Source organism: Leptinotarsa decemlineata, unplaced genomic scaffold, assembly GCF_025532065.1.
Source record: "Leptinotarsa decemlineata unplaced genomic scaffold, Ldec_3_MD MMD2_tig00000218_RagTag_RagTag, whole genome shotgun sequence".
Taxonomy (NCBI): domain Eukaryota; kingdom Metazoa; phylum Arthropoda; class Insecta; order Coleoptera; family Chrysomelidae; genus Leptinotarsa; species Leptinotarsa decemlineata.
This window is the reverse complement of record NW_027412545.1, coordinates 4,179,056-4,204,195: the sequence shown is the minus strand read 5'-3', so window position 1 is coordinate 4,204,195 and position 25,140 is coordinate 4,179,056. Positions and strand designations below refer to the sequence as shown.

The 25,140-nt window shown below is 34.2% G+C and overlaps 1 protein-coding gene across 11 annotated transcripts in view; it reads right to left on the bottom strand.

Moving 5' to 3' along the window:
• Camta (Calmodulin-binding transcription activator) overlaps window positions 1–25,140 on the bottom strand; it is a 995,933-nt gene that overhangs the window by 49,590 nt on the left and 921,203 nt on the right. The gene's annotated exons all lie outside the window — the stretch shown is intronic.

The window sequence follows — 25,140 nt, the reverse complement described above, 5'->3', positions numbered from 1 at the left end:
CATCCTTTTTTTGTATCAAGATGGAGTAGTAGAAAGCCAAAAACTTTCTTTCCCAAAAAAAGGGTAGTTTACTCTTGAACAAAATTTCTATTGTTTGTTCTCCCCTATACACCATTCGAAAATTTAAAATTTTGACAACTAAAATCCAAGTTTCCCGCAATGCACCAATTTTTATCAAGAATGAAATTTTCTGACAAATGGATAATGAAAAAGTTTCCTATATGGTGCAAACTTTTTGAAACTCACTATATACTAAGGCGATATAACTTTGGATATATTACTATCCTGGAATATCTTCAAATGCTGGTGGGTTGAACATTCATTTATCTTACATTTGAATATTACCAACCTTCATCTCGTAAACTAGACAATGACGATATAAAACAACGAGTCGAATGGTCCTTTATACCTTGTTTTCGGGAAATAGGAAATAAATGACTAGTACAGTGGTAAAAAGAACCAATAAAAGTTATAACGTTATCATTCAAAACAAAAAACTGAACTTTATTGTACGATTATTCAATCAACAATACTACCTATCAACCGCATACACGAGAAAAAAGATCTTGGTATAACATATGACAGTAAATTAACATTTACAACACTTATGAGGAATATGACTGCTGATGCAAATAGGATGCTTGGATTCATTTACAGAAATGGCAGAAACTTCAAAAGTATTGTTACCTTAAAATTGCTAAATTTTGCGTATGCCAGATCTAAGTTAGAGTATGGTTCTGTGTTATGGAATCCAGTCCAGATGTACAGATGGCTCAGGATTTATACAGATGGCTCAGGATTTATACAGATGGCTCAAAAACCAAAGAAGGCTCAGGATGTGGACTGTACTCCAGATCACTAAGCCTAAGGATTAAGTGGGGAATGGGCAGAAATACCAGTGTGGTCCAAACAGAACTGGCTGGTATCTCAATCGCCACAAAAGAAATAACCAAGAAAAGAATTTTGGCAAAAACATAACAATATGCACTGATAGCAGACAAGCACTATTAGCCTTGAACAGACAGCGTGTTACTTCAGGGCTAGCACTAGAGTGCCACCAAGATTTAGCCAAAGCCTCGGTAGATAATAACATTATCCTGAGGTGGGTTAAAGGGCACGACAGAAGTAAAGGTAATCGCATTGAGGACTCTTTAGCCAAGGAAGCGGCTGGACTAAGAATTTTAGGATCCAGTGGCATCAACGGCCTGATAACTTCGACAATTGCGGAACTAGTCAAATGTTACACCCATGCTCAATCTTTAAAGAGATGGGATGAAATCAAAGGATGTAACCTTGCCAGTATCACCTTGGGCGACCCTGGGAAGCTGGCGCCGAAGAAATATCTGGCGATGACCAGGGAAAATCTACGCCTTACAGTAGGATTTCTGACTGGCCACTGTCAGCTAAGGAAACACCTACATAATATGGGGCTAGTGGACACACCTCTATGCAGGATGTGTGAACAGGAAGATGAGACTGTCAGGCATGTCCTGTGCGAGTGCCCGGAGTTATCGTCAATAAGAGAGTGTGTGTTTGGCGAGTCTTGGCCTACACCTGCCGATATAAAGGAGATGTCTCCCAGCGACCTGTCCACCTTCCTGGAAAGGACAGGATGGACGATGACCTAGGAGGACAACTCCTCGGGAGGATGTACAATGGGTCACATGTGGCCTAAGTGGGTGGGCTTACACTCACCCTCCCTACTCTACAGATACAGAGATGGAATCCAGTTCATGATTACCAAAAAAAAACTAATCAATACAGTTTATTGTATGATTTTCACTATAAAGGGTTTTACGAAAACCGCGACACGTGTTTCGCCATACAATAGCTTCCTCAAGCACAAACTGCTTGAGTTGCCAAATTGAAAGCTCTCATTTGGATGCCATCTACAGAAGTTCTAGAAATGCTGTACCCTTTTCCAACACTTGTCACTGTAGACCAACTCTGTTACATTGGGATAAAAGACGCTTTAAGAATACTAATCAAACAAGGAGTACGGTTTACTTGAGAGATTTAATCAGGTTTTGCACCCATGAATGGTTCTACTCTCTCCAATGATGACCTTAATAGAAAATATAACTAAGTTCAGGGTTTTACCCTAGGGTTTAAATCACTAAACCTTACATCTTCTGATCAAAGTTCTATTTCTAGAAACCATCAAGAAAATTCAAAGGGGTTGTTTTACACGACTCAAAATAGACTCTTGATTCTTGAGATCCGGGTTTCCGGCAGTCTCCAGCAGTAACCACCTCATACCAATTTTTCATAGTGCAGCCAGACACGTCCACAACGATTTCTGCGTTGTGTCCCATTTAATCAATTTATTCCTATTTTTATGTTATCAGTCAAAAACAGAAAAGAGTCTTTCTATCCTTCTCACATAGAATCGGTATAGGTTCAAAGTTTAAGCAATTCTCTGACCTGTTAAAATAGACAAATACACACAATCCACCAATTCTAAATATGACATTATTATGTTTGGAAAATATGTTTTTTCCGTTAACCAGCTGTTGCACTCCTACGAACGACAACCCTCAGAAGTGGAAACTTGTGTGAGCTAAGGACTAACGAGGTCTTACCTTCAACACGTGATTCCTAACACGGGTTGGACGATAGCAAGTGAAAATCGAGCGTTCAGCCTGAGGCTTGAACCATCGACTCACACATCGGCCGATTGACTGAGTGAACAAAGCACCCACGTCGAAGCGCCCGGCTACCGACCGGCTAAAAGTAGATACTTATACCTCACTCCTCACTCTATGTTACACTACGAAAATGAATTCTCTACCTGAACAAAAGAAGAAGAGTATTAGTTGCATACCTAAACGTAACATGAATAAACATAATCAAAATAAACAATATGGACTTTGAATATGTGTCACCATTCTGTTTGGAGTACTACTGTAGAGTGCTAAGAAGAATCCCAAATCTGAGAAAATATAAAATCAAAATTTCAAATAATTTTGTGTCGCAGCCAATATAAAATGAAAATTGGAAAAATGGAATGTTAGGTACAAAGTTCTTCGGAATTTCACGATAGAAAACCTCAAAACATAATACCAAACTTTTCAGATCAATTCAACTATCTCAAAAAATAACATTGGTATAGTTATAGGCCTAATCTTCACAAATACGGCCATGGATTTATCCTTTCCCAGTTTTGCTGTATGTATGTGATTCATAGCATACTGAATACAACATACTTTCTGCAGAACTCTTCATTTTTACTAGACATGATAAAACCTCACGGGTTACAAATATTCATCACAATCATTTGGGATATTTTTCATTTCATTTGAATATTTTATTTTCCCAATAGAAACTATTTGAACTATAGTTTCCTGAATCATTATCATCCCAACACGATCTTCATAAAAGAGCGATCTCGAGTATAAATCAATCGGAGATGTCGAAGAGGGGAAGTGATTAATTTTCTCTGACATATTTTGAGGTCGTCATTGTTATGATCATTATTTGAATGCCCTCAAATAAACCGGCCAGAAGGAAACCAGAAGCTATAAATCACGAACAATCAACAGTCAACTAATTGCCTTTACAACAAGTTGCGGCAATACTAATTCGGCTCGACGAAATCGGGCTGGTGTTCGAATGAATTCAAAACAGAATACGAGTAGATGAATAGTTCTCAGACGGATTAGCAACGACACAATGCAATTGCTTTAGAGATAATTTGAATACAATTTGAAACATTTTTTTGGAATGACAAAACGTTGACATCAGAGATATTCAGGAGTAATTGGAATACCATTCAACGTATAAAAGAGTTTCAACAAAAAAAAGTATGACTGACTTGTCAAATCTTGATGTCGATTCTCAATAGCAGGTCCACGAATATCAAGTTAACAGAACATATTGAAAACACATTTGAGGCTTGGACGAACGAAACTAACACACGTCTACCTGGTGAATAAAAAATGTATCAGATGTTGAACTAACAGTGAAACACTTTCTCTACAGTTTATTCACTATATAACATTTCACCAAATCATGAAAGCATCTAGGAATCTAAAGTCCTCAAGAATATATAATGAAATTTCTGTTGACTACAAAACATGTAAATAAAATATAATAGTAAATTGATGAATGACATTTTCAAACTTATACATCAAACTAAGAATGATTGATTACATTAGTCCTTATATAACACTACTCTAGTTAATAATTGAGGTACTTAGCTTGATTGAGTACCTGAATTTTTTGTTTACTAGTGACAATGTAGATATGCTAATTTGAAAACCAGTGAGTAGACTAAATGGATTTGATCATTTGATAGGTTGCACCCGCAATGTTTATGCTTGTGAATTTCCAAGTATCCCAAATAATTGAGTTTGCAACCCTTCCTTGCATAGTGCAGAATTTCCGTATCGTTTATATTCGAGAACTTGTGGTTGTATGCCAAGGAATGGTTTGAAAACGTCGAACCTTTCATGTTCAGTAGCAGGTCTAAGAAATTTATCTGACCATTACACACAATCAGAATAAATTTGTGTTCGATGTTTTCAGAAAACCTAGGTATACAGTCAGTACCATCCCAAGTGATTCTTTCCATCCAGACAGTCATAAATTAGCAGCCTACAATTCAATGTTGCACAGAACATTCTCACTTCCTTCGTCTGCTAACAATCTCGCTAGGCCATAATAATGGTTTCAACGCAGATACAATCCAGAAGAAATAAAGCCGTAAATTCACTCACAGATTAATATACCCCCAGATCAAATAATGAGAAATCAAGAAATGGGTAACTATAACATATTTTGGTTAAAGAACAAGAGATAATTGCGAGCTTCTTCAAAAAAAACATTATGGAAGTGGCATTCAGACCACATGCCAGGTTATCTGATTTCCTTTTCACTGCCAAAGATAAAGTGGAAAAGTTGAAGAAATCTGGAGTTTATAAGCTTGAGTGTGCGGAGTGTAATAGTATTTATGAGGAACAATGTGGTCGAAATTTTCAAAAAAAATTGTATGCTGAACATGAAAGGTCCTTCAGACTAGTTAAAAATGATTCGACTTTTTCAAACCATTCCTTGGCATACAACTACAAGTTCTCGATTCTAAACGATACGGAAATTTTGCACTATCCAAACTCAATTATTTGGGATTCTTGGAAATTCACAAGCATAAACTTTGCGGGTGCAACCTTTTAAATGATCGAGTCTATTTAGTTTGGTCACCGGTTTTCAAATTAGCATATCCAAATTGTCACTGGTAAACAAAAAAATCAGGTACTCAATCAACTAAGCACCTCAATTATTACCTACAGTAGTGTTATATAAAGGCTAATGTAATCAATCATTATTAGTTTTATGTATAAGTTTGAAAATGTCCTTATAGGATGAAACTGCAGTAACATTAGTTACAAATAATATGTTGTAAAGAAAGAGCAACTCCCGGCTCACTAACATTTTCGTGAATTTCACTAGTTCGGACTTCCATTGTCTATTATAAAAATGATTTGAAATCCCTGAAACAAGTAAAAAAGAATAATTAAAAAGAATAGTTGAAAGTAACAATTGTTACTTTTTAATTATTCTTTTTTACTTGTTTCAGGGATTTCAAATCATTTTTATAATAGACAATGGAAGTCCGAACTAGTGAAATTCATCACGAAACATTGTCAATCACCTTCAAACTAACATTTTCGTCATAGTTAAACTCATCAGACGCAGTGTCTGCATTTTTCACAAACCCAGAATGAACGAAAAGTTAACATTGATCTCAAAATGAACTCCGCAAGTAGAAGAGCTGAAAAAATTTGGATACATTGTTCAATATCAGACTTCAAGGAAGTCTTGGAGAATATGACCAAGGAAGTCACTCGAACATATAAAAATATGCCGTTCAAGTAGGTAGAGGATGTAAAGGAGATATTTTGAGATTTGCGAGTCGACACATTTCATCAGAAGTTGAAGAAACCGTATAGTATCCAATAATTTACACTGAGAAAAGAAATATTTCCACGATTATATTACATTATTATGATGTAATAATTGAACAATATCGGTGTATAATGAAATGCCTATGTGGACATAAGAAGGTTCTGGATCTTATTTCACAAAAAGTCATTTCAAAACGTTATAGCAGTTAGGCAATGATTTCGAATTTGAGTTTTGAAGTGGTCAAAAGCAAAAGGGTACTTGCATAAAAATTTAATCACGAAAATTACATTGAGAATCAAAATATATCATTATAATAAAGCCATTATTACCAAAAAAACTATTTTTTCAATGCTATTCGTTCTAAAGAAATAATTAAAATTTACTAAAAATTTAAATTTCGTCATGTGACTGAAAACGCCCAGCCTTTGGATTTGACGTCATACTGCATTTCGCCAGTCGTCATTCCATTTATGTTGAACTGTTTGCTGTTTTGAAGTTTCTGTTGTTTATTGTGATATTTTTGTTCAAATCTGTGGTTTTTAGTGTATTTAGTTAATTTTACACAGTATTTTTCACTATTAAGTGTGTAAATTCGAGCAAACATGATCGACGACGGATTTACAAAAGGTGAATCCGATAATCTGCCAGTTGTTGATATGTTTATGGTAGCGAAATTCATTAGAGAAGTTGAACATTTTTCTCTTGGTGAAGTACACGGAGTTGAAATAGACAAGTACAATTATTATTTGTTGTAAGTTTAATCACTATGTATAAATTCTATTCATCTCTGTAATAAAAAATTAATACTCGTATACTTATGTGAAGTGGGAAAAGTACGTAATATATTTCATAGATACAATATGAAGCACTGCCATTGCTTATGTATACTTCAGAAGCTTAAAAATATATATTTTCATAAAAGGAGATAATTATTTGATAATAGAACCTAACTTAATGAAATTTGTATGAATAATTTGGTTTAAATTGTGTCAGTTTGGTTAGTCTTGATTGGCTTTACAATTAATATTGATTATTATATTCAACTGAGTTTTTAATTTTCCAATATCCCTAGCCACAGCGCAATTATCCCACAAATGGGATAGATAATAATATGTAAATACTTACATTAAAATAGTTTTCACATACATGAAGAGCTCTGCTGTTATGTGAAATATCTTTTTTATTCCTTCTGTATGCATTTAAATATTTTGTTCGACGATTACGATCATCTTCAGATACTCTTATGAATATTTTATTGGGTGATTTAATGGAAGTATTTGTGCAAAAAGGCATAATGAAACATTTGTATTATTGTTTGTGTTCCATTGCCTTTGAAATTGGAAGTCTTTGTTAGATTTATAAATTCAACAACACACAAACGAAGCTGAATCAAGGTTAAATACAAATCACGAAACTATACAACTCAATAATACCAATCTATTAAAAAAACAGTACCTCATCACATTTCACAGCGTTTCGCTGCAGCTGCTTAAATAAGTAGATTTAAATGGCAGTTACAGTCTGCGCCATATGCGTGCTTCCGGATTGATACAGTATGACGTCATGACAGTTCGGGCCTTTGAACGCTTGTTGAATTGGTTTTTTAACGCAATAATTTTTTTATATTTTTTATAAACTGACTATTGATATTTCACTGCTAATATTTTGCAGTAGTTGATAGCTATGATAGTAGAATAATTAACGAAGTAAAAAACATTCTTATTGTTAAACAGGCATAACTTACTGAAGGGTTTTACGATGGATGATGGAAGTGACAGGACACAAGTGTCAAAAAAAGCATACGAATTTATATTTTGAGCCAGTAAATATAAACTGATTTGGGACTGGAAAACCTTCCTAAGGCTCATCACCAAAGAAAGCTGAAAACTTTCTAGATATTGGCAGTGGGACTTCGTACAAGTCACTGCGGACAGTTGCTGAAGAAAATTGTCTTTACGAATATCAATCTTCAATCTGCAACGTTATTGCAGATTGTTCAATACGATAAATACTAAAGATGTTTCATTCAACAGTGAGAATATACATTTCAGATGTGCACTCTCTCTAACATATCTTCGTGAAACCTTCATACGCAGTTACCAGGAACCGGTGACGTTAATTTTATTCCTAATTACGAAGTTCATATTCAATGTGAATACGCAGATGAGGTTTCTGTCGAAGTTGAACAATTAATCCAATAACAACCGCTTTCCTAGCAACTTATGAACCCGACTGAAACATTTTCATATGCTCCAACTCTCAAAGTAGAACAATTACGCTTTCAATATTTACCTGCAAAGTTCTGTACGATAAAATCGAGTTTTCATTTAAAATTCATAATCTCAATTTTAACAGAATTGTCCTCTCTGTGAGCACCATTCAAAGTATAGCTAACATTCAAATCAGTTTGGGTATTTCATTAATATTTTCTTGAATGGAAAAGTGGTTTTCACTTAGAAAAATCATTGAAGTGGAAACAATAATGAGGAAAAACTGAAGCATATTGAAGCATATTCAGTTGGAGGACTATGTGAAAAAAATCACTGGTGGGTTTTCAATACTTGCAATAGTATTTTGAATAAAAACACAATTTTGTCTCGGGATTGTTTGAATTGTATTTTAATGAAAAATTTTGAGAAGGAAGACCTACGTTCTAAATTTATATTTTTCAAAAATAGATTCGTATGGAATCAGAATAAAAAAATGCCGTCTCTACAAAATATATACATATATATTTAAAAGTCAGAGAATTGAAAACATTGACAATTAGACATGTTTCGAGTGGAGTAAAACACCCTTCAGTAAAACAAGAAATTAATACAAAGAATAATAAATATGAGACACACTTCGTATTTTCGACAAAGTAGTACTTACATTACATTAAAATTATGTAAATTAACATTGGATTAAAACAATTGAAGAATAACAAAGTCATACGTGGTAATTCAACACAAAAGGTTTTTCTTTAGCTTATGATTGTGTCCAACATGGTTGAATAGAGTATTTTTGATAATTAGTAACATCGAAGTTCGTAAAAATTCTTTAGGTGTAAATCGAAGAGTCAGACAATGCATACTGTTTAATAAAATGGCGTTGAAATTTCAGAAAGGTTCATGAAATCGATTAAAATAAAATAAAATCACAACGACCTCTCTTGGGTAGTAAAGTTGAAATCTTGAAGAGGAGAAGGGAGAGAAAACTGCGATGAGAAAATGAAGTTGGGTTCTGTAGGGTATTTCTACCTATATGAAGGGAGTAGGAAATAAAATACGAAATTGGGATTTCAATATTGAGGAAATTGAAAAAATTTAAAAAATTCAAACAATCAAACTGAATCCGGTCATGATTGTGAGTTTTTTTTGGAACGTCATCCATCTGACTGAAGTTTTCATTGGTTACTCAATTTGTAGACAAAATTTATGAATACGTCAAGTTACTGATTGATTGGAATCTTCAGTGGTTTATATTACGTAGAACTTTCCAGTACGATGAAATTTAAAAAAAATATTGAAAAACTATAGAAGCTAGCTTTACAATTAGTTTTGATAGAGCAAAATAGGCTTGTAAGAAAATTTGTTGAATAACTGCTAAAAAACTGTTTTCTATTGAACTTCGAACTTGTACGGAATAATGCAACTGGTGTGAACATTAGAATGAATATCTTTTTTACTTATTTATTTGCCGACAATTCACAATCATACGACAACTATTTGAAAAAGAAATATGGTCGAAATAGGCGATAGTTGTGAAATCCATATTCAAAAAATACTTTATTGTGAGATTTTCACTAAACAGTTTTACAGAAACGCAACGCGTTTCACATACGAGTCTTCTTCAGGCGTGTCTTACTGTTCAGTGAAAATCACACAATAAAGAGTTTTTTGAATATGTTAAAAAGGAAATATTTTTGAAAGGGAACATTTCTGAAGTAGCCATGAGATTAATTCGTCAAATAAAACGGCTGAAGTCGTAACAAATAATTTATTGAAAATTATAAATCACTGAAAGCTGAATATCTATCTGCGAAATTCACATTATTTTACGTAGATCTAGGATTTTCCATGGACATGCGAAAGTTTGCTCAAACACGTAAACTGAATCTAATATATTTTCAAACCATTATCAGGATGTTTTCCATCATTCACAGTAAATTTATTAAAAATGTTTTTTATAAAGAAGTTGTAGCGTTTAAAATTGCTCAAGATTGTATATATATATATATATATATATATATATATATATATATATATATATATATATAATAGATATTTATCAAATTTCACCCAACGCGAAGTTGGAAGAAAACATATATTGTGACAACTGCAGAGCTACTACGTTTGTTGTTAACTGTTTCTATATATCATAGAGGTGATTCATATCAGACGAAATTTTCATTAAACACTAAAACACTAAAAAGGATAAAAAAAGGACCTTGATGTTATGAGTGTAACTATTTTTATAATACATAATGGAATTTGGGACAATCATGAAATACAAATCGATTCAGAGAACTAAGATTATAAAAAAAAAAGAAAAAAAATCACTTCAAAGGTGCTGCTGTGTAATGCCCGTTGGAAAGCGCATATAGATTAAAACGACAAGGAGCCATATTGTCTGCTGCATCATTGCTCATATGTAATTCATCTGAAGGAAAGTCAATGGAAACATTCAATTTGCCTTTGAATCTTTCAGTTGGAGAAACTCTTTCGAAATGAATTACTAAAATATAACTTATATAAACTTATAGATTGTTAAGGACTCTGTACATTTTCATGGTCAAAAATTCATCTGTAAACTCCATCATGATATTTTTCTCCCAATGCTATCTCATTGTTGAAATAAGAATGATTAGGTTTCCTCCGAGGTTAGTGAACACATTTCCCGCAAACTTTGACATTCCAGATTTGAATGTGTGTAAATCATTCGAAACCAATTCAGAGATGTATTTGAGATGACATGGTTTTGATGGTCCGAATTTGAACTCGAAATATTATTGAATGCCGATTTTTTCAAAAAACTTTCCGGTCCATCTTTGCCTTCGAATCAATTATTTGATTAAAAAAATATTTTAACGAAACTGTTCCTGAATTCAAGGGAACGAGAGTAATTGTGCACCAGAATAATAATTGATACTAGAATGGGAACAACATTCGCACACGGAAAACAGATTCCAGAATTTCTCTGTTTCGTATAAACAGATGAAAGTCTTAATTGAAATATGCATTTTTTACGGGGAAATCTTGTGTCCGCCTGGTCTCATGTAAAATGCATCGGCTTTCAGGTCAGGGAGGTCTTAAAGAGATATATTGCACCTGGTGTAATTCATTCGCACCCATTAAATGAGGGTTAAAATACCATAAACATTTTTACGCTCCTCAGATGAGCTCCTTGTGTTTTTCTCTTCGTTTCAGTCCTCAATTATGCATCCTATCCGCGGGCGTAAATCTGTGCAATTTAGAGCTGGTCTAATTTTTTCCGAAACATTTCTCTTCGTGGAAATCTGTGCCACTTTCATGACCTACCAGCGCGAATACATTGAAATACGGGTGTGATTTAATTCTGTTATATAATGAAAGACGATACGGGGATCCGCGTTTGAGGTTTTATACATTTTGTTATCAACCATTATCGTTGATTGGGTTTCCATTAATTTGCTCACTCTTTATACGTTGAATAATATCTACTCGCGATTTCCTCAGCGTTGACTTCATACTAAGGAGTATTTCATACAGGACAATTTGAATGGATGTTTGAAGGTGGTTGACAATGTTTCGTGGTGTATTTCATCAGTTCGGACTTCCATTGTCTAATATAAAAAAATTTAAAAAGGATAGCTGAGAAAACAATTTTATTAAGCAGATTATTTCAGGAATTTCAAATCAATTTATATCAAATTTGACAATGGAAGTCCGAAGTGATTATGTTGCTCAAGAAAACATACTTGGTTTTCGGCGATTTCTTTTATTTCTGAATGACTTACTAAATCACTAGCGATCCGCCCCGACTCCACACGGGTACAATGCTGATACTAAATAAAAATTCACCCACCGAAAATTTGACGGCATAGAGAAAGAAAAAGAGATAAATTTGTTTTACGGACACGCCTTAGAATATTTGAAAATCATATATATGCACTACAAAACGACCCTATATACAAAATTTCTGTCTCCGATAGTATACCAGTATGAAGAAAAGGTTATGAAAAGGTAATTTTATTTTAAGAACGCGCCTTTTCCCTCCGCGTTTGGCACCCTAGTTAGAATATTTGGAAATCCTTTCTTATTGCACATCTACAACATGAAAGAAACCTACATATTGAATTTCAGCCTCCGAAAATATAGAGTTACGACGAAACAGTGATAAAAAGGTAATTTTCATAAGTAAACGCTCCCCTTTTATCCTTAGTGGGGACTCCCCAGTTCGAATATATAAAATCCTTTTTTATTGCACATCTACAACATAAAACGAACCTACATACAACATTTAAGCCTTCAAAAATATATCGGTACGAAAAAACAGTGATGAAAAGTTAATTTTCATATGTAAACGCTCCCCTTTTAACCCCAGTGAGGGAGCCCCAGTTAAAATATTCAAAACTACTTTTTTATTGCATGATAACAACATAAAACGAACTTATATACAAAATTTCAGCCTCCGAAAATATAGCGGTACGAATCTACAACATAAAACGGACCTACATACAAAATTTCAGCCTCCGAAAATATAGCAGTACGGAGAAACAGTGATGAAAAGTTAATTTTCATATGTAAACGCTACCCTTTTATCCCCAGTGAGGGCGCCCCACTTGAAATATCTAAAACTACTTTTTTATTGCATATCTATAACATTGAACGAACCTATATACAACATTTCAGCGTCCGAAATAATAGCGGTACGAATCAAGACATAAAACGGACCTACATACAGAAGTTCAGCCTCCAAAAATATAGCAGTACGGAGAAACAGTGATGAAAAGGTAATTTTCATATGCAAACGCACCCCTTTCATTCCCACTGGGTGCGCTCCGATTGGAATATTGAATAATATATCCTTATTACACATCTCCAACATAAAACGGACCTACATACAAAATTTCAGCCTCCGAAAATATAGCAGTACGGAGAAACAGTGATGAAAAGTTAATTTTCATATGTAAACGCTACCCTTTTATCCCCAGTGAGGGCGCCCCACTTGAAATATCTAAAACTACTTTTTTATTGCATATCTATAACATTGAACGAACCTATATACAACATTTCAGCCTCCGAAATAATAGCGGTACGAATCAAGACATAAAACGGACCTACATACAGAAGTTCAGCCTCCGAAAATATAGCAGTACGGAGAAACAGTGATGAAAAGGTAATTTTCATATGCAACCGCACCCCTTTCATTCCCACTGGGTGGGAATACTATATACATACTATATACCAGTATGGAGAAACAGAGATGAATGAGTGAGTGTTAAGTGAATGACTTTCGCATTTATAAGCATAAATTATAACGTTTGTTTAAAGATGATAGATACCAGCTTGTGTATAAGAGCAAATATTAAAAACCACAGATGATTCATCAGGATTCAATATGAGGGACATGGAAACGTACTTCTCTGACACTAAACTGAATTTGAAATAATTCACTTTTTCAGCAAAGAAAATGTTTATTTGAACTTCAGCGTGGGAGAATCAAACTCTCCTTGGACCGTGATACTGAATTACTCGGAATCATCGTTGAATATCGACTGAATTGAAAATCCTATATAAGTACAATAGCTCCTAAAATAGTTTCATTCTTCTGCTTTGCTCTGTGTGTATTACTCCAAACAGTTGGTGAACTAGCATGCTTAACTGTTTTCCACATTCGATGTAATGCAATGTGTCAGTTTATTGCTATTTCACTAATTTCTACATCTTTTTTGAAATTACTTACGTTCAAGTTACGTTCAAGCCAGTGTCGGATATACCTTCACAGTAGTTTGAATGGACTGACGCCTATCAGAAAACAACTACTCACCTGGCTAATACCACGAAGAGCGTTGGATTATATCCGACAGGCGTCAGTGCAGGAATCTTCACAGAAAATTTCCTGCATATGCAATTGGTAATACAACTGAAAGAGCCGACCTTCAATTTTGGAACGGGCCCATTGCATATGCAGGAAATTTTCTGTGAAGATTCCTGCAATGACGAATGTCGGATATAATCCAACGCCCTTCATGGTATTAGACAGGGGAGTAGTTGTTTTCTGATAGGCGTCAGCCCATTCAACCCACTGTGTAGGTATATCCGATATTGGCTTGAACGTTTAAAGTTTATTTCTTTAGATTTGTTTACTGCCAGTCTTCAAGCATAGCCCACTGACTAATAAGATATCGGAGTGAATTGAAAGTTTGGCCTTTCTACACCTTTAATCCACACCTACATCATACATTTTTGTTTTTCAGATTGTGGAAGGCGGAAAATGTTAAGAAAGATCAATGAAAACTCCGAATTCTCCACAAAATGACTCTTTCAGTTTTTATTAATGCTTTAGAAATCCACAGGTAATGAAAATTCTATCTGTGAAATGGTCCATCGGGCTTCATCAAAGATTCCAGTTCAATATCAACTACCTTTTTCGAGATTTTCCGGCTCCCCCTTTTTTGAAGAGCTACAGAAACCCACAACGGCTCAATGAAATGCTCGAAAAAGCATCGAACTCGTCATTAATTAGACCTCCGATAATGTCGAACAAAAGCTTACTCTCGAAATGTCTGAATTGAAAGCTCTAAAGCTTTCGGTCGGCGACGTAACGATTCAGTCTTTTCGAATTAAACAGAATTAAAGGGCGAGCATTTTATCTCGTTCGATCGGAGCAGAAAAAGTTAACACCTTTTTAGGATATATTTAACCGGTAAAAATGTTTTCATCCAGCCATGCAGCCGCTTTGCTACGTGTGAGATCCTTTCAAATGGAATTTAAATGATAACGTTTTATTGCACGTTGCGCAGCGAGGGAGTATTTCCTTTTCTTATCCCGTTGTTTTGAAAATGCCTTCGCAAAATGTACTCTGATGGGCCATTTGAAAGTATTAGATATTATGGGTTATATGTGTTACACGAGACTATTCAATTGTTCACGGTTTGAAATTGGCGATCCAATTCCGTATTTATTTTTATAACTTCGTTGTTTTTGGCACGTTTTAATATTATCGAGATAGAAATATTTACCAGTTTGCCATGCTGAATATTGAGATGGTTGAACTATGCTCTGAAAGTGCGGTGGTCAGATCTTCTCGAGTTATTATTTTTTTGACAAATGTAATCCGTATAGAATTATTTCTTGATCTTAAGCAAACTATAACGGTATAAATAAATCTATTGAGACTATTATGGCTACAAAAGGCACAAAAAACCTATTTATTTAACGTTTCAAGAAAACTATTTGTTTTCTTTTGTTTTATAAAAAGGGCATATCAACAAAATAGGCCTTTTCATCAAAAATTTTTTTGTGCGCATGCGTCAGTATCAGCAATCTTTTTCGTTTTGTTTTTTGTAAACAACCATGTTAAAGAGCCCGCAACTCATGTTTTAAAAATTAAAATATAAATTGGAGTGTATTAATTGTAAAAAAAGTGAAAAAAAAGTAGTAAATCAAAAAATCTGAAAAAAATTTTATACTCCATTATAATTATGTTATCTGTACGAAAAGTAAAAACAAAACGGTGTTGTTATGGAGTATATAAAAATGATACTCGATACAAATAATTCAAAACCAACACATACTATTTTATAAATTTTCCAAAACCTTGTCTTGAATATCGCAAAAAAAATCAAATCATCAAGCAAATTACATATTAAAGCATGTGCAAAATGTGAGATATGAGTGAAAAAATGTGGCAGGAGTGACCGAGGCTTTAAATCTATTGATTTGCTCACTACATTTCCTTGGAGAAAGTGGTCCAACTGAACAAAACCCTGATACTTTAAGCTATCAGGAATTTCAACATACGTACATTATTCCTTATTGCATTTTTGACTGTAAATTTCATAAATTTCATATACATATAATGTATTAAATATTTCCTTCTAATAAAAATTACTAAACATATTTAATTCAGTATTTACATATTTGTGTTATTAATAATGTCATATGTACAGCCTCAAAATATTAATGGCTTGATTTATTTATTAGTTCCATAAGTAATACTCTTGTCAACTGAAATATATTCTCAATTACATCAAATGAATTGACATTATTAATAAGAATAAAACTGTAAATACTACTTTTTAATATGTTTATAGATAGTAAACAAATGCTGATACCTAACCTTTCAATCAGCTCACTTTTTTTCCTTTTGCGGACGCCCATGACGTTTTAACCACCTTTTCAATTGTTCACAATTATGAGCCTCAACTGAATTGTAAACAAGTAAAGCACCATCAATGGTTTTTTCCAATAATTTATTTGTTTGTAGAGATAATATTCCTTGCTCAGCCATTGTTGATTTAAACAGTACGAATGTTTTGAATTACCGCCATTTCAATATGATAGCTACGCTTGCGCTTGTCTTATGATGAAAAGGCCTATTGAAAAGGGAGAGAAAGATTTTGGCTTTCTTACGATGACGGCAACCACGCTTCATCTGAAGATTCGTCTACAAAGTCCTCATCATTGAATGGATCCACTTCACTCTATTCTTTAGCGGGCATAAGCATTTCGAGAGTTTCTTTTGGGAAAGATTTTTCATTTTTTTGTGTAAATTAGGTCCCATATCAGTTCTGAAGGAATGAGAATCTAGTAGTTTATTAATGACATGGCGATTACCAACTTCTTTGCTGAACTTTACTGCTTATCGCTCAGAAGCCTCTTCCAGCACCAGGCATTTGGGTAACAGATTATTTCAAAAATACTGGATCTGCGCAATAATATTTTGTGGAGAGTAGGTATCAATTGAACGCCAAGGATACAGTTCTGTATACAGTATTACCTCTTTCTGATATTTTTTTTATGATAATCAAATGAAATTCCACGGCTAATAGAGAATTTCAAAAAAAGGTTACAAGTTGCTAACGGCAGTCAATATATTGGGAGAGCAGTGGTCGTGGGTTTTTTATTTTGTGGATCAACCTTTTTTTTGGGATGGGGCGCGACTTGATTTACTTTATAATATTATTTCATGAGATCCTACTGCATCTGCAGCGGATTTAAGCAAAATCAAATCAAGTGGCGCCCCATCCCCAAAAAAAAAAGTTGTTTCACAAAATAAAAAACCCACGACCACTGCTCTCCCAATATGCATACGTCAGAAAATTATTTAATAGTTGCTGCAGACTAAAACTCCAAAAATATGGTAGACAAAAAAGCGGTTATTGTTTTATTTAAAAAAAGTATGTGATCCGGTAACACAACAAATGAAATAATACGACGCCGCTGCAGCTGCAGTAGGATCTTACAAAATAACATTATAAAGTAAATTCATACAACTTTCATTACGTCTACATAAAATAATTAATGAAACGTTGGAAATAATTTTTGAAACGTTAGATGCATGTAGGTACATATAATTCAAAAAGGAAACAACAGGTATATAGTTGGTCTCCAAAAATAGGTTGTCTGTGTAGTGGAAATCAACTCCGATGTAAAATATTGGAAATTCCTCCCTAAATGAGTCCCTTCTTTCCTGGATGTTATCAGCAACAGGCTGTCTGAGGAGTCGAGTAGATACTGGATGTAGTCTGGAGGGTTAGAGAACGAAACAGTTTCGCTGTCAGGCGATACTATAAATATCCTGGATTCGAAAGATATATGTCGAACTGGAGCAATTCAACTTTTTTTTTTCAAAACTGGTCGGCAGCAAAAGACGATATTTGGGGATCCAAAAGGTTCCAAACCAGAACGAAACATTCGGGATGGTTGGACGACCCACGCTCCTTGGAAAATACCAAGGGCTGTACTTGTTCGTAGCTTAATGGAAACCGGACGATCTACAGATAGAGATCTCGGTTGTGATATTGGTTGCAGAAATCAAATGGTTAAAAAACTCACCTCCTCTAAGGGAAAGGCTTCCACTAAAATAATGCGCAACACAAAAATGGTAACTGACGTGACACACTCTACTTTCGTTTCTCAACCGTCAGCCAAAATCCTTTCAGGTTGACATCCGACCAGAAGTATTAACACAAACTCGTCCTTTGCGCCGTGACGTACATGTTGACGAAATTTTGTGTACTCCAATGGCAATTCTTGTATGAAGTATTCATTGAGCATCCCTTCTTTTTGGGAATTTTATTTCATTAATAATAATTCGTTTCTTTTTCTCTTCCCCAGACTACATCAACTATGCAATGAAATACAGAGTTATCAAGAAAATAAAATAGCTGATTTTTACTAGATTGGAACTCTGAAATTGTATACATGTATTTTATGATTTCCACAATTGAATGATACATTTCGTAACAAGTGTTTTGGATAGTTGATAAAAGTCAACTTTCCACGTTACAACAATGTACCTGCTGAGTCTGAACAAAAAGATTCGAAACTTCCCAAACTACTTTTAATGCGATACACAAGGTGAAAATATATTCCAATATTGCAACCGAGAGTCCGTGGTCCATTAAAAATTTTCTGTTCGTATTATCGTCATTAGTATTTCCAAATTCAGCTTCAGGAACATCAACTTCAGCGTCAGGGTCGAACGGTAACTGGTCGGTTGAGATAGGTGGTTTGTTCTGCTCACTCAATTGACCGCTGTGTGAACCGATGGCCGGACGATCGATTTTCACTTCCTATCGTCCAACCCTTGTTAGGAATCTCACGTGAAAAGGTAAGACCTCGTAATTCTTTAGCGTAATTCCTTCCAAGGCGACAGCTGTCAACGGCAAAACAGATTTCATGAGTCCCAATTGTACCTCTATTTTTTTGTTGCGTTTCATGTGTATCCTTTTGTTAATTGCGACCTTTTCCTTGCGGCTGGCGCCTCACTTGGAATATTTGAAAATCCTTTCTTAAATCAAATCAAATCAAAATGTACTTTATTGTCGAAGATGAAATCTCATTGACAAAGTGTTACTATTCTAAGAAATATAAGATACACAACTTAAAAGATATGGTCGAAGATAAAATATTGTCAAAAGTGTTATTATTTTAAAGAATATATAAAAAGCCAAAAACTTTCTTTCAAAAATTAATCACTCCTAAAAATATAACCCCTTCAATTCAAATAAATTATACAAATTGAAAGTAATATTTGAATATTTGGTGATTTCAGCATTTTGGGGTGAAAAAGTAGTCAGAAAGTAATAATATATATGCTACATATTGAAATAAATAATAATAATGAATATTCTCATGCAACACATAAATGTAAGTATTAGAATATAAAAACTATAAAGAATAAAAATATAAAAGTGAATGCATAGAAAACATATTCAACTATACAGTTCAGAGCTAAATGTAAACAATAAACAAAAAATCATATAGTTTAAATACCAGTAGGTACTGAAACACAATAATTAAAATTAATTGTTCCCCAAAAACAGATACCGTATCTCAGATGGGAATCGATGAGAGCAAAGCACACATTTTTTGCCATATTAGTGCCCAATTTATTTGCTAATACTCTGACTGGAAAGCATCCTGATGAAATTTTTTTTCATAGGTTATTTATGTGACCTTCAAAATCCAAATTTTTATCGATTTGTAATCCCAGAAATTTTGCTGACATTTTGTTTTCTATTAATTGAGTACCTAGGTAGATATCTACAGTGGAGCACTTGAGGGTGATGATGCTAGTTTTTGAGATGTTAAATGAGATTAGCATCACACCATCAATTTTATAATATCCATTCTGATCAAATCATGCAGTTCCCTTTCATATCTGCAATGCCAAAATAATGTAGTGTCATCAGCGTATTGGGTTATTTCTGCTGTTATATTAATGCGGCTAGTTTATAATATATAACAAGAAGATAATTGGGCCTAGAACCTAGAACTGGGATATGGGAAGATGGGATATGTTGTCCGGGAGTTTGACCTTCTGAGTACGTTCTGACAGGTATGATCTGAATCATTTCAAAGATATATCTCTAAAGCCATACACTTCTAGTTTTTGCAGCAGAATTTCATGATCCACGCAATCGAAAGCTTTTGATATATCGCAAAAAACTGCCGCTGCTATTTCACGATTATTTGAATTGAGATACACGTTTTCCAGTAGATGAAACATAGCATCTTCCGTGTTTTTCAAACTCTGAAACCCAAACTGACTGCTACTAATAATTTTATGCTTTTTCACAAACATTATAATTCTTTGTTTCACAAGTTTTTCTATGATTTTAGCAAGGGTAGGTAGCATAGAAATAGGCCTTAAGTTGGCAGGATTGTTAGTGTCGCCTCCTTTGTGCAAAGGAATAACAATTGCTGTTTTTGAACATGCCGGAAATACACCCGTTATGAAGCTTGTATTTATAGCTTCTACCAAAGCGGTGATAGCGGAGTTGGGCGACTTGGTAAATACTTTTATGCTCATGTCATCGACCCAACCAGCCGAGTTTGAATTTTCAATTTCTTCAAGAATTTTTCTAATTTCCATAAATCCAAATCCTGTCTTAGTGAGCATCTGAGACCTAAGAAGCACCTATATACCAAATTATAGCTTTCTAGGACTGACCAGTACGGAGGAACAGAGATGAATGAGTGAGTGACTTTTGCATTTAAAAGTATTGATTGGACAAACTTTGTAACTCTTTCACATACTAAACGCTCCGACTAGAGATATATTCCGGAATTATCTCCAAATTTTGTAAATAAAAAAATGACGCCTTCCTACGACATCTCTCGGAAGCCGAAATTTGTGAGAGCTGAGGAGGCCCTATCATCAAATATGCAGCTTCTATAACTACTCACAGTGACTTTGTTGAAAACCGAACTCATACAAAGTTTAAAGGGATTTAGAGTTTCAAGGAAACTTTGAACAGCATCAAGTTTTCTGAATGGGAAACTATCTTCTGATTTTTTTTCTGATATGAGATTTATTTCTGATGCAGTTGTGTAATCTGCTGCAAAGTGGTTTGATATATTTGATGAAATCTTACATGAAATGTGGTATATCTTTTGAGGCATCTCTAGTAGTGCCAGTCTCTTTCAAGCTGTATTAGTTCTAAGAAAATGTGCGCTTCGATATTTGGCCCAGACAAAAGGTACAGATTTTTATAAGTTGGTTGAAACTGGTCGATCGATATCAAAACTTACTAATGCACTTTATTGTGACTTTCATCATGAAAGGTTTATGAAACCGCGACACGTGTTTCGCTATACAATAGCTTCCTCAGGCGAGAATAATAAATAACTCTTACAGTATAACCATTTTATGCCCTAAGAACATTAGCTTATACCAATCAGATGATTAATTCTATGCTTGGTTCAACTTTACTTGAAAAGGCGGATATAATATTTAAGTCGCTAGTGATTTGATCAGATACATACTTTATCCAAAGTGACCTCTCTTGCCGAAGAAAGTAACTCAGAACCTCAGAACTTTAATGTTATGTGGGTTAAAATGATCACAAGTCGAGTTTATTGACTTACAACCGACACGCAATACAGCGAACTATTTTCTTCACTTCGCTTCGATTTTTCGCAAACCAATCATCCCGGCTTAAATGTACACAATAATTACTTGCTTACTTTTTCAAACATCAATGATTGTGTAATGTGCGCAAAATCTTCAAGATCATTTCTGGAATTTTAATTGGCTAGACGTTCGTTTCAAATCTGAGTATCCCTCTACATGTACTTCTGAAAAGTACCAATGAAGCGATTTTTCAACGACAAATCATAGTTCAACAAAAGTTGCAAGGAAGCTGTCACCTTCAAAGGCCACATATTCAATTTTTTTTCTGATGCTGACGATAGCTTAATGATTTTTCTCAGACAAACTTCATTAATGTATGAAAAAATTAAAATTACAGTTTGTGTAAGAATGAATTTAGTGATATATCTGAAATCCCTTAAACCAGGGTTCCTTAAAATTAAAAACAAATATATGGGTCAAAGTAAAAACGTTTCCTATTATTACCTTTGAATGAAATTCAGACCAAAAATGTTTCCAACACGACCGTAACAAATATTTTTTCTCTTTGCATTTTTTTGCAAAAATTAAATCTATACTGATATAAATGTGAAAGTTTGTGAGGATGGATGTATGTATGTATGTTTGTAGCTCTTTCACGCCACGCAGATGAAACTTTACATAAACACAGCCTATACATCAGAAAAACATATAGGCTACAATTTACAACGGTTTTGTGTAACTTTGGTCATAATATAACGATGAGTATTAAAAGTAAATATGTTTTTTTAATGTTAAATAGATCTCAATGAAAGTCCGCGATAGGATATGTGTACCTCTTATGTGGTAGCCAAGATATGCAAAATACTGAGCCATAATTACAATTCAATTGGATACTTTTTTACAATGCACATTTTATATCTGTCAAATTCTCATAAAAATTAATACAATAGTCGTTCTAAGTATTTATTACAGATAAACTTTGTCTTTTACACTAAGTAATTAGGATGAATCATTTGAAAGTTATCACGATAAGATTAACTTATCGGCGGGGGACGATGCGCGGGTGTAGGGAGGCGGTCAAAGCAATGAATTGCCATCGTCGAGAACACGATCCGAACGCGGGCAGACGCGTGAGGGGCAGACGTCGTTGACGGTTGACAGTTAGTTTTGCGAATTTCCTTATAGGTAACATAATTCAGTTCTTGGAGCTATTCATTACTAAGTGCAGTTGGCATATTTTTTCAGTTACTGTATTTTTGAAGTAAACATATAAATTATCAGCTGAAATATGCAGGTAGGTTCTTTGTATAGCGTAAATAGGCATTGAGAAAGGGAATCTGGAATCAGGGGAAAAAATTGGGATTCAAAGATTGTATTGAATTTTGTCAGTTTTGAAGTTGGAAACGTGAAGTTTTGGGTTGATGAAAAATATTGTAACTATTTGTTTAAATGATCTGTCATGAAACTTGATGTGGTAAATTCTCGTTTTGAAGACACCTGGCGATATTGAAAAAAAATTTTGAGTGTACTTACGTATTTTGATGCGTAGATTACGAATCCGAAAGAAAAAAGCGGCGCTCTCCTTTATTTACAAAGTTACGGCCCTTCAAAGTTCTGAAAAGGGCAACTTTTTAGCCTTCTTTTTCACAAAATAAACTATTTAAAAACACAAGCATTCATTCACTAGGTCACCTTTACACCTTATTCCTCCTTCTTTGACACTATTCACTTCAATAATCAACATTTTTCCAATAAAAATGTTAAAAAATGTACGGAGCTGCTTTTTGGTTACATATCTCTGTATTTTACATTTTTAAGGTTAATGGCATGGTTGGTACGACTGATGCAGTCCATTTTCCTAAAGTAATTCAAATGTTTTTTACCTTCATTCTTTAGATCGTAAATTGGTTTTTGGTGGTGTATTACGAATAGTTTATTTTGTGAAAAGGAAGGCTGAAAAGTTGCCCTTTTCAAAACTTTGAAGGGCCGTAACTTTGTAAATAAGGGAGAGCACCGCTTTTTTCTTTGGGATTCGTAATCTACGCATCAAAATACGTAAGTACACTCAAAAATTTTTTCAAAATCGCCGGGTGTCCTCAAAACGAAAATTTACCCTTGATGTGACAAACCAAATTCTACGCGGGCAAAGCCGCGGGCAACAACTAGTGTTGAAATATTTTGAACTCTTCTGTGAGAAATTATCACAATGTTGATTCTAGTTTCGTAAATAGAAATCTCCCGAGGACATCTCAAGGTACCTTGCTCATTGACCGATGAAATTGTTTTTCATATACAAATCATCCTGCGAATTACAATCCAAAGCATGTGATCGAAAGTTTTCGAAGTTGGCTCGTCAAATTATTTCAGAAATATTATTATTTTCCAGTTAGCAACTTCGATTTCGAGGAGTAATATCCAAGAATATAGAACGCCATGGAACATTTCATTTCCGATAATTTACTCAAACTTCTGCCATCCAATTTTGTGCTTCCAATCTCAAAGCCCGGAAAAATCTCTTTTGCGTTATGGATATTATCATTTCTTCAACTTTCGAATTTTCAGATATTTGCTCTATATTCTCATGACCATCAAAAAAGAAATTGTCATTGCTCTTTCTGTGAATACGAATAGTTGAATAGTCGGGTATTTTGAACCGAATTCTCTAAAGGAACAATTCGTTTAGGCCAATCTTCCCTCACCTACACAGTAGTTTCTTGGACTGTCACTATCAGAAAACAACTACTCCCCTGGCTAATACCACGAAAGCCTTTAGATCATATCCTACAAGTGTCACTGCAGGATTCTTCACAGAAGTAACTGGGTTAATACCTTTCCAAATACCTTACCAAAATACCTTTCAAATATGCTCAGCTACAAAGTATTTGGAAGTTATTATAGGCCATCACTTGAGATGGAATTTTCATATAAACTATCTAGTGGAAAAATTAAGAAGCATTTTATTTAAGTTCCGGCAACTCAAAGACATCCTGGATCTGAAGGAGAAAATGAAGATATATTTTAGCTTTGTCCAAAGCCACTCGCATTATTGAATTATTGGCAAGAGGAGGAGTGTCCAAAACCCACTTGTACTCACTAGAAATTATCTAGTGAAAATTCATAAAACTGATGCTGAATAAATCACCAAGATATAACAGTGACGAATTATATAAAGAATCAGAAATATTCGATGTAAGGCAACTGTTTTTCAAAACCCTTGCATTGCATCAATATAAAGAAAAGGCAAAACTCACCAGACCCAACCATACATAAGTAAGCACCATTTGCATTTAAAACAAAAGGACAGAGATCTCTTCAATTTCTGGGCCCAAAGATGTTCAATTCCTTACCAGAAGATATACAAAATTGTGAATCTACCATGCACATGAAAAATGCACTCGAAAAATGTATTAGTAGGCTTCATCGTAAAAACATTGGAAGAATATTCGACCAAAATTATTAAGTACGGATTACATGTTTATTATACACCCCAAATCCTTTTTATTCCCACCATTTCAATAGCTCTGTCACCGCAAAAATGTAAATACTTACCTTTTGCTTTTTTTATACATCACACTAAACTTATATTTCCATGTAACACAAATATTATTTTAAATGTTGAATATTTTATATGTACTTATTTCAGAATCCTTTTTTTTTTCATTTTAGTGTTCCAATAAGAAGAAA